Source organism: Mandrillus leucophaeus, unplaced genomic scaffold, assembly GCF_000951045.1.
Source record: "Mandrillus leucophaeus isolate KB7577 unplaced genomic scaffold, Mleu.le_1.0 Scaffold27, whole genome shotgun sequence".
NCBI classification, from domain to species: Eukaryota; Metazoa; Chordata; class Mammalia; order Primates; family Cercopithecidae; genus Mandrillus; species Mandrillus leucophaeus.
In genome coordinates, this window is record NW_012102809.1 from 4,435,276 (window position 1) to 4,446,497 (window position 11,222).

Here is an 11,222-nt window from a genome sequence, read left to right on the forward strand (position 1 = left end):
TTTTTTTTTTTACTTCTCTGGGGATAATGCTGTATGCTTTCCCAAATTCCTCTCTCTGCTCTCTCCTTAGCACCTCTGGTTCCCTGAGGCTTTATTTTATGGTTGTCCAGCCAGTAACTACCCCCTTCTGTGACTGCCTTACAGCAGTGAGGGGAGAGAGAGGGCGGGAGTGAGAGGAAGAGAGAGAGGCGACAGGGTTTGTGCCACCTTCTTGGAGCTGAGTTCTGCTGAACTGAGAGCAAGCTTTCTCTGCCTTAGAGCTGTAGCTCCTGCGGATTCCTGTTGCTGGCCTTTTTCACTGCTGCACCGAGCCTGCTGTGGGCTTGCCTGAGAGTTGGGACACCAGAGAATGGAGAAAAGGGAGAGAAAAAAATACTGAGGGATTTCCCACACACTCTCTGTCCCTTAAAGGACTACAGCTACTACCATGCCATAATTAGCTAAAACTTCCACTTTCTGGAAGAACTGTCATTTTCTTACAACTCTTCACTTTCTTTCAACTTTCATCGCCAGCGTAAACACTAGGCTCTCTTTGGGTGCTGTTTCCATTAAAGAAGTGAAACTTTTATCACTGTATGACGGTTGCTGAGTGTGCTAAGGGAAGCAGAGGAAAACAGGACTGCCTCTCCCTGTGGAGACTGGAGGTGGGCAGGCCCATCGATTGGCTAAGCGGCTCAGGGTAGCATCTGCTACTAAAATCGGGCCCCAGAAAAATTATCCGTTGTGCCATAATCATGTAGCCTTTGGAAATCCATGAGGAAACTCAAAATAGTGAATGTTAAATTAAAAAATGACAAAGTTCCATTTGATTATCATTCTTGAGAAGTAATTTCACTATGATCTGTCAAGAAACATCTGTAAGAGATTCAGCCATAATGTGTTAAGGAGAAGGTTAGAAATCTAGGGAAAAGCTCCTATCATTTTATAGTTTCTTTGGGGATTGAAATAGTCTACTAAAGCAGGCCTCAAACTAGTGTGTCTAGAAATGGGATGTCTTCACCTGGGATGGGGTAGTTGCCCTTGAGCCACATGACCCAGGCATAATTATAGATTTTCAGGAGTGGAAGGGACTTGAGATGCTATCTGACCAAACCAAACCTTCTGTTTTTACAGAGGAAGAAACTAAAGCCAACATGTGAAGTAAGAACCTGTCAAGGGTCATATTAGGTCACATCAGGTCACATCCTAGCTCTGTGTTGGCGTCTTTTCCCTCTGTGCTGCCTGATACGCCTGGGAGATGCCCTCTGTCCTGCTTCCCACTAGGGCTACACTGATATGTGAGTCCTTTGGGGGCAAAAATCACCCATTTTAGGAATTTTGGAAGCAGAACAAAAGTGGCAGTGTTCTGATGGTTTTGATTAAAGATATAGAGAGGTATGTGGGTCTATTGCAGACATAAAGTACTGTCTTCTGAATCGGAGGGTCCCCCCAAGACACTGGAGCTACAATGTAATGGAACAGTTCAAGTCAAGCCTTTGTTTTGGCAGGTCAAACAGTGTCAACTTTGCTGGAAGGAACCTTACTCAGAGGGCCAATCACCTGCTTCTCTAGAGTTCTCAAGCTCTCCTGTGAGCTCCAGGTTGAGCTGCAGAAAGCCAGGACCAACTCACTGAACAGAGAAATGGACATGAAGATGCCCAGTCTGCAGGTGGTTTCCATCCTGAAGAGTGATGGGCCCAAGGGGGACTGGCATGCCGTCATTCATTCAACAATTATGCTCCTACTCTGTGCAGTGTTGGGGATACAGTGCTGAGCACAGACAGACCTAGTTCCTGTCCTTTGCAGATTTCAGTGAAGGATAGGAGGTAGACATTGATGCAACAAGCACATGAGTAAATGTAAGACCATGCAGTGATAAAAACCATGGAGGAAGGGCCCATGCAGGGGCAGAAAACAGAGGAAGGGGCTGGTGGAGCAGCTCCTCTAGCTCAAGGCTGAGTGGTATAGACTGTAGCTACTGCATGATCTGAACATGTCTTAAGGAAGGTATCCCCAAAGCGGGCTCATTGGGAGGTACTGTGGAGTGCTGGTTTATTGTAGTTGCCATGTGTTTATAAGTAATGGAATCCTAGAATGAGAAGGAACTTTGGTCACCTTCTAATTCAATATTCATCTTTCTCAATCCAGGAAACATCTCTACAGCATCCCTAACTGGGGGTTGATCCATTCATTTCCAGACACAGAGAACGGAGTCAAATTCTGCTGTTTTCCATAGGCACTATTTTAGTACGACTTCTTTTTTTTTTCTTTTTTATTATACTTTGAGTTCTAGGGTACATGTGCACAACATACAGGTTTGTTACATATGTATACATGTGCCATGTTGGTGTGCTGCACCCATTAACTCATCATTTACATTAGGTATATCTTCTAATGCTATCCCTCCCCCTCCCCCCACCTCACAACAGGCCCCGGTGTGTGATGTTCCCCTTCCTGTGTCCAAGTGATCTCATTGTTCAATTCCCACCTATGAGTGAGAACATGCGGTGTTTGGTTTTCTGTCCTTGCGAGAGTTTGCTCAGAATGATGGTTTCTAGCTGCATCCATGTCCCTACAAAGGACATGAACTCATCCTTTTTTATGACTGCGTAGCATTCCATGGTGTATATGTGCCACATTTTCTTAATCCAGTCTGTCATTGATGGACATTTAGGTTAGTTCCAAGTCTTTGCTGTTGTGAATAGTGCCGCAATAAACATATGTGTGCATGTGTCTTTAGAGCAGCATGATTTATAATCTTTTGGGTATATACCCAGTAATGGGATGGCTGGGTCAAATGGTATTTCTAGTTCTAGATCCTTGAAGAATCGCCGCATTGTTTTCCACAATGGTTGAACTAGTTTACAGTCCCACCAGCAGTGTAAAAGTGTTCCTATTTCTCCACATCCTCTCCAGCACCTGTTGTTTCCTGACTTTAATGATCGCCATTCTAACTGGCGTGAGATGGCATCTCATTGTGGTTTTGATTTGCATTTCTCTGATGGCCAGTGATGATGAGCATTTTTTCTCTTGGGGTGCAAGGCGTGAAGTTGGGGACAATATATTTGTCTGCACCAAGGCAGCCTGAGAATAGAGAAGTGAATACTCCTGGGGGTTTTCTATATTATTCACTTAATATTCTAAGTGAATACTCTAGGGGTGCCTGAGACATGGAGCTATGAAAGTACACATTCACAAAAGGACCAATTTTAAAACTAGATTATCTCTACTATTCAGGAACACCAAGGAAAGGCCATACAAGGGGGACAAAGTGCATCTGAGATCTAGGAAATTTCCCTGTTGGCCACATATTGATAATGATGTATTAAAATCAATTCTATACTGTGGGGTACTTACTTTGACATTAATAGATGCTATGGTGGTTTGACATAGTTGATGCCCGGAGGAAAAGCCCCACACTCACCTACACCAAAGTGAAGCCTGAGTCAGCTGCCTCCCCTCCCCCATCCCTTCCAAAGCCAATGGATGAAAGTCACAGAAGTACCTCTGCTGCCACCTAGTGACGACAATGTGAATACAACTACACAGCCTCCTGGGAAAGAAGTTTGGAAGCATGTTTACCTCTTCCAAAGGAAACCTGTAATTCCCTCCGAGTGCTGTATGTTGACTACAATTTTAAAAAATATATATGTATTTTAAAACTCTATAAACTCTTATTCATCTCCCTTTTTAAGAATCTAACCTGTAATGGATGTAGCCTCACTTTCAAGAACCTGAAACCTATGCCCCCAAATCAGGGGGTAGAACAGACAAGCTTAACAGCAGTGCCTAAAAATGCTGCTAAATTTATCTTTAAAATGCCTGTGGTTCCTTAGCACTTGAATTCCGTTGTGCCCCTGGGTATAGTCACTGGATGTTAGGGGCTGTGAAAATTCAGCCCTCAGTTGGTGATCAGTAAGTTTTCCCTTTAAGTGGTTTCTGAAAGGATTAAAAAGAAAAAAAAAGCTTGAAATTCTGATGTGTGGATGATGTTTCCAGTTTTGTGTAAGAATAAAAGGGACATGAAATTCTGGCTCCCTGGGGGCAGTGACTGTGTCTTATTAATCTCTGTGCCCACTGTACCAACACCAGTCAGTCACAGCATGTACTCAGCCAATGCTGATGAACGCAGAGAAGCAAGGGACTGGCACGCTCTTGACCCCTTATAAGGGCTGCGTCGATGGCCAGGGTTCAATGGGAACTTTCTGGTACAGTCTCGCTCTGCCACTCTTTCCAATTAAATGCAGCTCAATTGGAGGCCTCACGTTCTCCTAGACGGGTTGAGGTGGGCATTGGGGGCAGAAAGGCTCACATAAGGCCTGAGCATGGAGTTTTCTGCCCAACACGGTTGTGCCATTGCAGCCCACCTCCTCCTCCCCTTTCCTTCCACACCACGGCATGGCAGGTGCAGAAACCATGCTGGGATTGAGGCCCTAGAGGCTGACTACAGGTCTCGGGGGCAAAACATCTGGGCAACACAGCTGAAGATGAGCCAAGTATATGTGTCAGAGTTCTCTAGGGAAACAGAACCAACAGGATAGAGAGATGCAGAGAGAGAGAGACAGAGAGAGATTTAAGTAACTAGAGATTTAAGTAACTGACCCATAAAATCATGGAGGCTTGGCAAGTCCAAAATCTGCAAGGTGGTCTGGCACATTGGAGACGCAATGAAGAGTGGCAGGTGGAGTTCAAAGGCTGGCTGCTGGCAGAATTCCTTTCTGCTCAGGCGAAGTCGGTCTCTGTTCTATGAAGATCTCCAACTGTTGGGATGAGGCCCACCCATATTATGAAGGGTCATTTGCTTTACTCAACATCTACTCATCTAAATGTTAATCTCATTGAAAAAAACTCACAGAAACATCCAGAATACCGTTTGACCAAATGTTTGGACAATGCAGCCTAACCAAGTTAACATGCAAAATTAACTGTCACAGCAAGACACCAGAGAAGCATTAGAAGATGTTAGCAGCTGTCAGTGAAATGAGAGCCCTCAGGTGGACGACAGCCATCCATCGGGCAAGAGCGCGGGACAGCTGGAAGGGCCCTTGCCTCCCGTTTGCTTTCTGCTCTTCACAGCTGATGGATAGAGGAATTTTCTCAGCACATTTTCCAGGAGGAGTTTGGCACCACCATTTCTTGAAAACAGTTGTCTGCAGGGATGTGTGTGTGTGCCTGTGAGTATGAAGTCCAGAGCCTGGGACTGAGAACAGCAAGGGGAACAGGTGGCCACGGGGGAGTTTCCAGATTGCCGATTTAAGATACGCTCCCTGGGCTGCTCTGGTGTTGGTCGTGAGAGCGATCGGGGTTTGTGCAACGTCTGAGCTTTCTATCAACTTATGGTTTAATCAATTTGCTGTTTACTCCAGCTATTTGCAACCTCTCCTCAGTTACTTGGTGTTCAGCAGTGTAATGTATCTTCATGTGTGAATATAAACATACTTATTTAGTGGAAACAAACTGAAAGGAATTGTAGAGGAAGAATTTTTTGGATAAGTTTATGTTTTCATAATGTAAAAATTAAAGACATTTGAAGAGTTGATTATGTCAGTTTTGGGAATGCAAGAGAATGACTTCAGGACTGCCATAATATTTAAAATTGTCTCTACTCTTTCTTTCCACCTAAGTCTCATAGCAAAAGAGGAAATTTACTTCAGTCTCTTACTATCTGTAGCAGAATATTATCATACTGTATTCCTATGTTCACTTATCTGTGCTGGATTGTGAGTCCTTACAGAGAGAAATTGTTATGTGCTATATTCCCAACACCTGCACGTTATAGGTGGCCACTAAATGCTCGATTAATAAATGAATGAGGGAATAATATTGTTTATTATTTTTTGCTGTTATTTATAACTGGGAGTGGGTAGGATTTGGATTATTAAGACCCTGGGAAGCCTCGTAAGAACCTCAGACTCAACGTGTCCAAAAAAGCGCTTACCTTGTACCGCTCCCCTCCAACACACCCTTAGCCATCAAGCCAGAAATCCCCTTATCCTTTGGCTGCCCTCCCCCACCCATTTTCCACTTTCGGCCATCAAGTCCTAGGATTCTCTCCTTCAGCAGTTCTTAGTCTTTTCCTGCCCCCACCTCCTTCCTGAACGCCTCACTCACCACCTAGATCCTAAAGCGGCTTCCAGTAGCTCAGCCTCCTCCCATCCAGTTCCATCTCTGCCAGAGATCTTTTAAAAATGCAAATCTCATTATGTCTCTTTCCTGCCTCAAACCTCCCAGTGGTCCTCCCGTCTGTCAGGAGAGGGTACACACTGTGGCCTGGCTCAGGAAGTTGTTTGAGCTCAACCCCTGCCTACTCATCTTGCTAACTCTTGTGACTCTCTGACACTGGGCTTTTGCTCCGATCATATAAGCAACTGTATTTCCATAAAATTGCAACGTTCTTCTCTACCTCCTCACTTAACTAATTTTCACTTTACTGATTATTTCTTGTTTTACTATCAGCGTCTCTTTCTCCTTATTCTTCAGGGAACGTTTCTCTCCACCATCCTGTGCAACACTGTGGGGGTGTCAGTAACACCCTCTGTCCTCCCCTGGCCAAAGGAAAGGGGTGTCATTCAGCCCAGGCCCCTGGATCCTTATCTCAGGATTTGGAAATGTGACTGAAGTGACATAAGGAAAGAAACGAAGTGTGAGGAGCTCATTCAGCCAGCTCTGCAGCTCCAGCTGGGTTACCTGTGAGTCTTGCTGGCCAGATCCCTTGATTTGCTGTGACTCCTGCCTTTGCCGAGTCTGTCTTCATAGATTCATTCTAATGTGGTTCCATTTTGCCTGAGTTGGCCAGAGGCAGATTCTGTGCTGTAATCAAAAAACCCAAGTCAACACACCTCTCACTCTCCACAATGCAGCTTCTGGAAGATTCCAGATGCCCCAGCCTGATTGAGAATTCTCTCTTCTCTGCTCTCAAAGTCCCTTTGGGTGCTTCTACCAAAGCACTGACAGTGTGATTCTGATTTGATCGCTGGTGTCTGAGAGCTTTGAACGTCTTGCTGGTGCCCAGCACCATTCCTGCCTCATAATTGGCATGTGATAAATGTTATTGCATTCCCTCCTCAAAATAAACAGAAAAGACAATCCAGAGAGCACAGCTTCACAGAAATCACAGAAGGAAATTGACGTTTATAGAGACGGAATACAAATTTTTAAAACAATGTTAATGAAAATCTTGAAAATTAGACATTCTCTTCTTTAAACAATGTAAACCGAACAAACGCAGCCTGTTTTGGTGCCTCTGTGAGTACCCTCGGTTGCTCTGGGCTGGTGTGCGATGCTGCCCAGGACTTCCTCACATCCTCATCTTCTGTACCCAGTGGCCCGCAAGCCACGTTACACTTGGAGGGTGAAAAGGTTTGGATTTGTGTCCCCGCCCAAATCTCATGTCAAACTGTAATTCCTAACGTTGGAAGAGGGGCCTGGTGGGAGATGACTGGATCATGAGGGCAGAGTTCCTCCTTGCTGTCCTCTTGGTAGTGAGTTCTCACAAGATCTGGTTGTTTAAAAGTGTGTAGCACCTCCCGCTTCGCTCTCTTCCTCCTGCTCCCACCATGTAGGACCTGGCCTCCTTTCCCTTCGCCTTCCGCCATGATTGAAAGTTTTCAGATGCCTCCCCAGCCAAGCTTCCTGTACAGCCTGTGGAACCGTGAGTCAATTAAACCTCTTTTCTTCATAAATCACGCTGGCTCAGGTATGTCCTTATAGCGATGTGAGAACGGACTCATACAGTGGGGCTGTAGCCTCTTTCCATGGTATTATCTCATATTTTTCAATGTTTCTTTGATGCATGTTTTAAGAAATGTGAATTGAAAGCATGTCATGGGACAGGCACTGGATTACATCTTAGAAATGCCAAGATGCACAGCCACAGTTGCTTTCCCCAGGGTACAGGTGAGGAGGGGGATCAAAAATATAGGCTAGAGATAGGTGCCTGTGCTGGGTGATGGGGGCATGTTGGTAGGGTACCTGATCCACTGGGGCTAGAGAAAGTTTTCTGGGGGTGTTACCTGAGATGAGCCTTGGGGAAAATGGGCATTATCCAGGTGAAGAAGGATTTTCTGAGCCTTCTGGACATCTGTGTTACGAGACACCCGGCTTCTCTCTTCTCCTGGGAACACGGATCGTGCTTCTACTGCGTGGCGCTCCTGGGAGCTGCTGCATTCATGGCATGCTCTCCCCTGCCCCCACAGCTCACTGGTGTTATGGATGGGCTAAGTGGCAAAAGTGAGCATTCAGGTGGGCACACTGCCACACTGAGCCTGGAGAATCTTCCCCCAGAATGCTTTGAATTATTAGTGAAACAGAGTTTCTTTCTGGCAGTAAGAGCAATAGAATGTGAGATTCACGAGTTGGCCTTCGTGTTTCTCGCCTTTGGAGAAAGCTGTCCCGCAGAGAGGGAGAGTGCAGGCCTCTGAAGAGAGGCACAGAGAGAGATGAGGAGTCCTGGGGGGATCTAGACTCTGACTGCAGTTATCCCTGAGACGCAAACACATCCCCGTTCTTCTCACAACTTGCTGGTCCACCCTTCCCTGGATCCCACAATGCATTCTAATACCTTCCAATAATTTTTTTTTTCTCTTCTGAGAGAAAGTCTCATCCTGTTGCCCAGGCTGCAGTGGCAGAATCTTGGCTCATTGAAACCTCCACCTGCTGGGTTCAAGTGATTCTTGTGCCTCAGCCTCCCGAGTAGTTCGGATTACAGGCATGCGCCACCACGCCTGGCTAATTTTTGTAATTTTGGTAGAGACGAGGTTTCATCATGTTGGCCAGGAATGTCTCAAACTCCTGGCCCCAGTCTCCCAAAGTGCTGGGATTACAGGTGTGAGCTACCACGCCCGGCAAACTCATGATTATTTAATAAAGAATTTATAGTAAATAATTAAATTCCTAAGAAATAGCTTAAGCTATTCTTTGTGGGGTTTCTGTCATCCATAACCAAAAAAACATTTAGAGAACTGTAGTGTCCTCATCTCTGGGGCGTCACTTGCCACGAGTCAGTAAGTGCTGGAGGACAAGCTCCCTTGCTTAGAAAACTAGGCTGCATTACAGAGGAATTGGTTGAAGGAACAGTGCTTGAGGTTTCTAAGCAGATGGATTTAGAAATCTGAACGATGAGAGCATATTGAGAATATTAAGAACACTGGAGGCAGTAATCATGCAGTCTAGATCATGTAAAGACCATCAGAGGACGAGCTATTAGATGCTAGGTCAGATGCCTGTGACTTTCCTTCAGTCCACGCACCGACCACCCCGTAGGAACCTCCTTCTCTGCCCTTCTATCTTCTTGAGCCCTGTCACCTCTGTTCTCAGCCTGCCCTTGGCCTTGGATTAGTACATCGACCTCCTTCAGATCAGAGCTGTCTGCTATGAACTCAGTTCTTAGCGTCGACCCATTTCTCTGGTATAGCCGTTAATGACCTGCTTGCATTTTTCCTAGTACAGTCATCCTTTGGTATCCACTGGGGATTGGTTCCAGGACCACCTCATGGATACCAAAATCTGCGGATGCTCAAGTCTCTGATAAAAAATGGCATAGTATGTGCATATAACCTATGTAATCCTCCCATGTATTTTAAATCCTTTCTAGCTTATTTCTAATACTGAATACAGTCCCTCCACATTACTTCATTCATGTGGATTCATTGGAGTACTCGGCATGCAGTAAATTCAGGTTTTGCTTTTTGGTACTTTGTGAAAACATTGTTTTCTGCATATTTTCTAACTGTGGTTGGTTGAATCTATGAATGTGGAACCTACAGATACAGAGGGCCAACTGCATGTGACGGCTCTCTGAAGTGTATTTTACCTTTTTGTGTCCAAGTTGAAAACTTGAAGGGCCCCCTGAACCACAAGAGGGCTCAATCAAGTGAAGGAGTTACTGAAAGACCAGCTGGATGGCACTCATTGGCTGTAAGGCCTGTAATGATTTAAAGGAATTCTCGACTTTTAGGATTTACAAAAGTTCTTCTTCACTTTTAGGATTTAAAGGAATTCCTCTTGACTTTTAGGAATAGCAGAGGCCCTGGGCAGAAGGAATGATAATAAAACTTCTGAAAAGTGAAATGGAAAAATAGCTGAAAGGAGAAACATTTCAGGTTCCCAACTGTGGGTAAGTATAAGGCAAGGGATGGTGGTGTCTAGGTGACTGCTGGGGACAAATCCTAGTGGGATTGTCATCCAAGTCCTTGATTATCCCAAGATGGGTGTGGTCTGGGAAAAATCAGACTTAGATTAGTCAATGTTTTGATATTTTTTCCCCATGCATCCCAGAAAGAGCAGCTACTCTCAAAGCTAGAGCTCAGCCCCGAGTCCTAGTTAGTGACAAAGTTCAACAAAGGCAGCGGTCCCAGTCCTGATGGTGGGAATGACGCCCGGTCTAATTTCAATACCAATATCGATGCTAGTTGTCCTTGAACTTTGCCCTCCCACTCCAAGCCTCTCAGGGAAACTACAAGGGTCAGGGAAACAGCAGGTGTTCAAGACACTCATTTCAAAGTGCCAAGCTGACAGGTTTTCAGCGGTGACATTTACCCAGATGGAAGCGTGTGGCCATGGACACCCCTGTTCCTTTTCAGTCTCTTGTAGGAAAACGTTAAAAGGTTTCTCACGTGCTTGGAAAGGTTTTCTGGAAAAGCACCTTAATGGATAAAACGAGGAATAACAGAGATACTGACCCAGCCACTTGCCCTCTATTTTCCTCAACACTTTTAAGTTGTGGGCAGTCTTATCTGATTCCAGTACACAGCAAAGTTCCTTCTTTTCCTGCTGTAAGAAATTTGGAGGAGAGTGCAGAGACAGGCTATTTTTGATGACAAGCCTTTTAAATATAGAGTCAGCTCTCCCTTTTCTGAGGTGGGAGGAGCCCAGGCTGGACTATTCTCAGGCTAGAGTGCAAATGCAGGCTTTGTGCTCATTCACCCCTTGGTTGTCAGCAGCCTTGACCTCCAACCCAGAAGCCAGGGGCCTGCCACAGGAAAGCAGGGAGGTCTCCTCTTGGGTGACGGCCCTCAGCAGCACTGAGCAGTGGCAAGGCTGGAAGACGGCAGCTGGAGGGAAACAGAGGCCGCTGAAACAGCCTGGGTGTCTCTCAAATGGAATAAATCCTGGAATTAACAAAATGCTGGTGCTAGAATAGGTTATACAAAGCTGAATAATGCTGAAATGCTGAATAATAAGTGATCACCACGAAAAAAGTCAGTAAAACAGATTCCAAAAGTCTCCACAGAAGCCTTAAACGA

At 45.3% G+C, this 11,222-nt stretch overlaps 1 protein-coding gene across 1 annotated transcript in view; it reads right to left on the minus strand.

The window, feature by feature from the left end:
* The window catches only part of ECI2 (enoyl-CoA delta isomerase 2), a 48,819-nt gene extending 38,442 nt beyond the window's left edge, over positions 1 to 10,377 (minus strand). The window contains exon 1 of the mRNA XM_011984577.1: positions 10,356 to 10,377. The gene's annotated coding sequence lies outside the window, so the exon portion shown is untranslated. The remainder of the gene's footprint in view (positions 1 to 10,355) is intronic.
* Between the last annotated feature and the right edge of the window lie 845 nt (positions 10,378 to 11,222).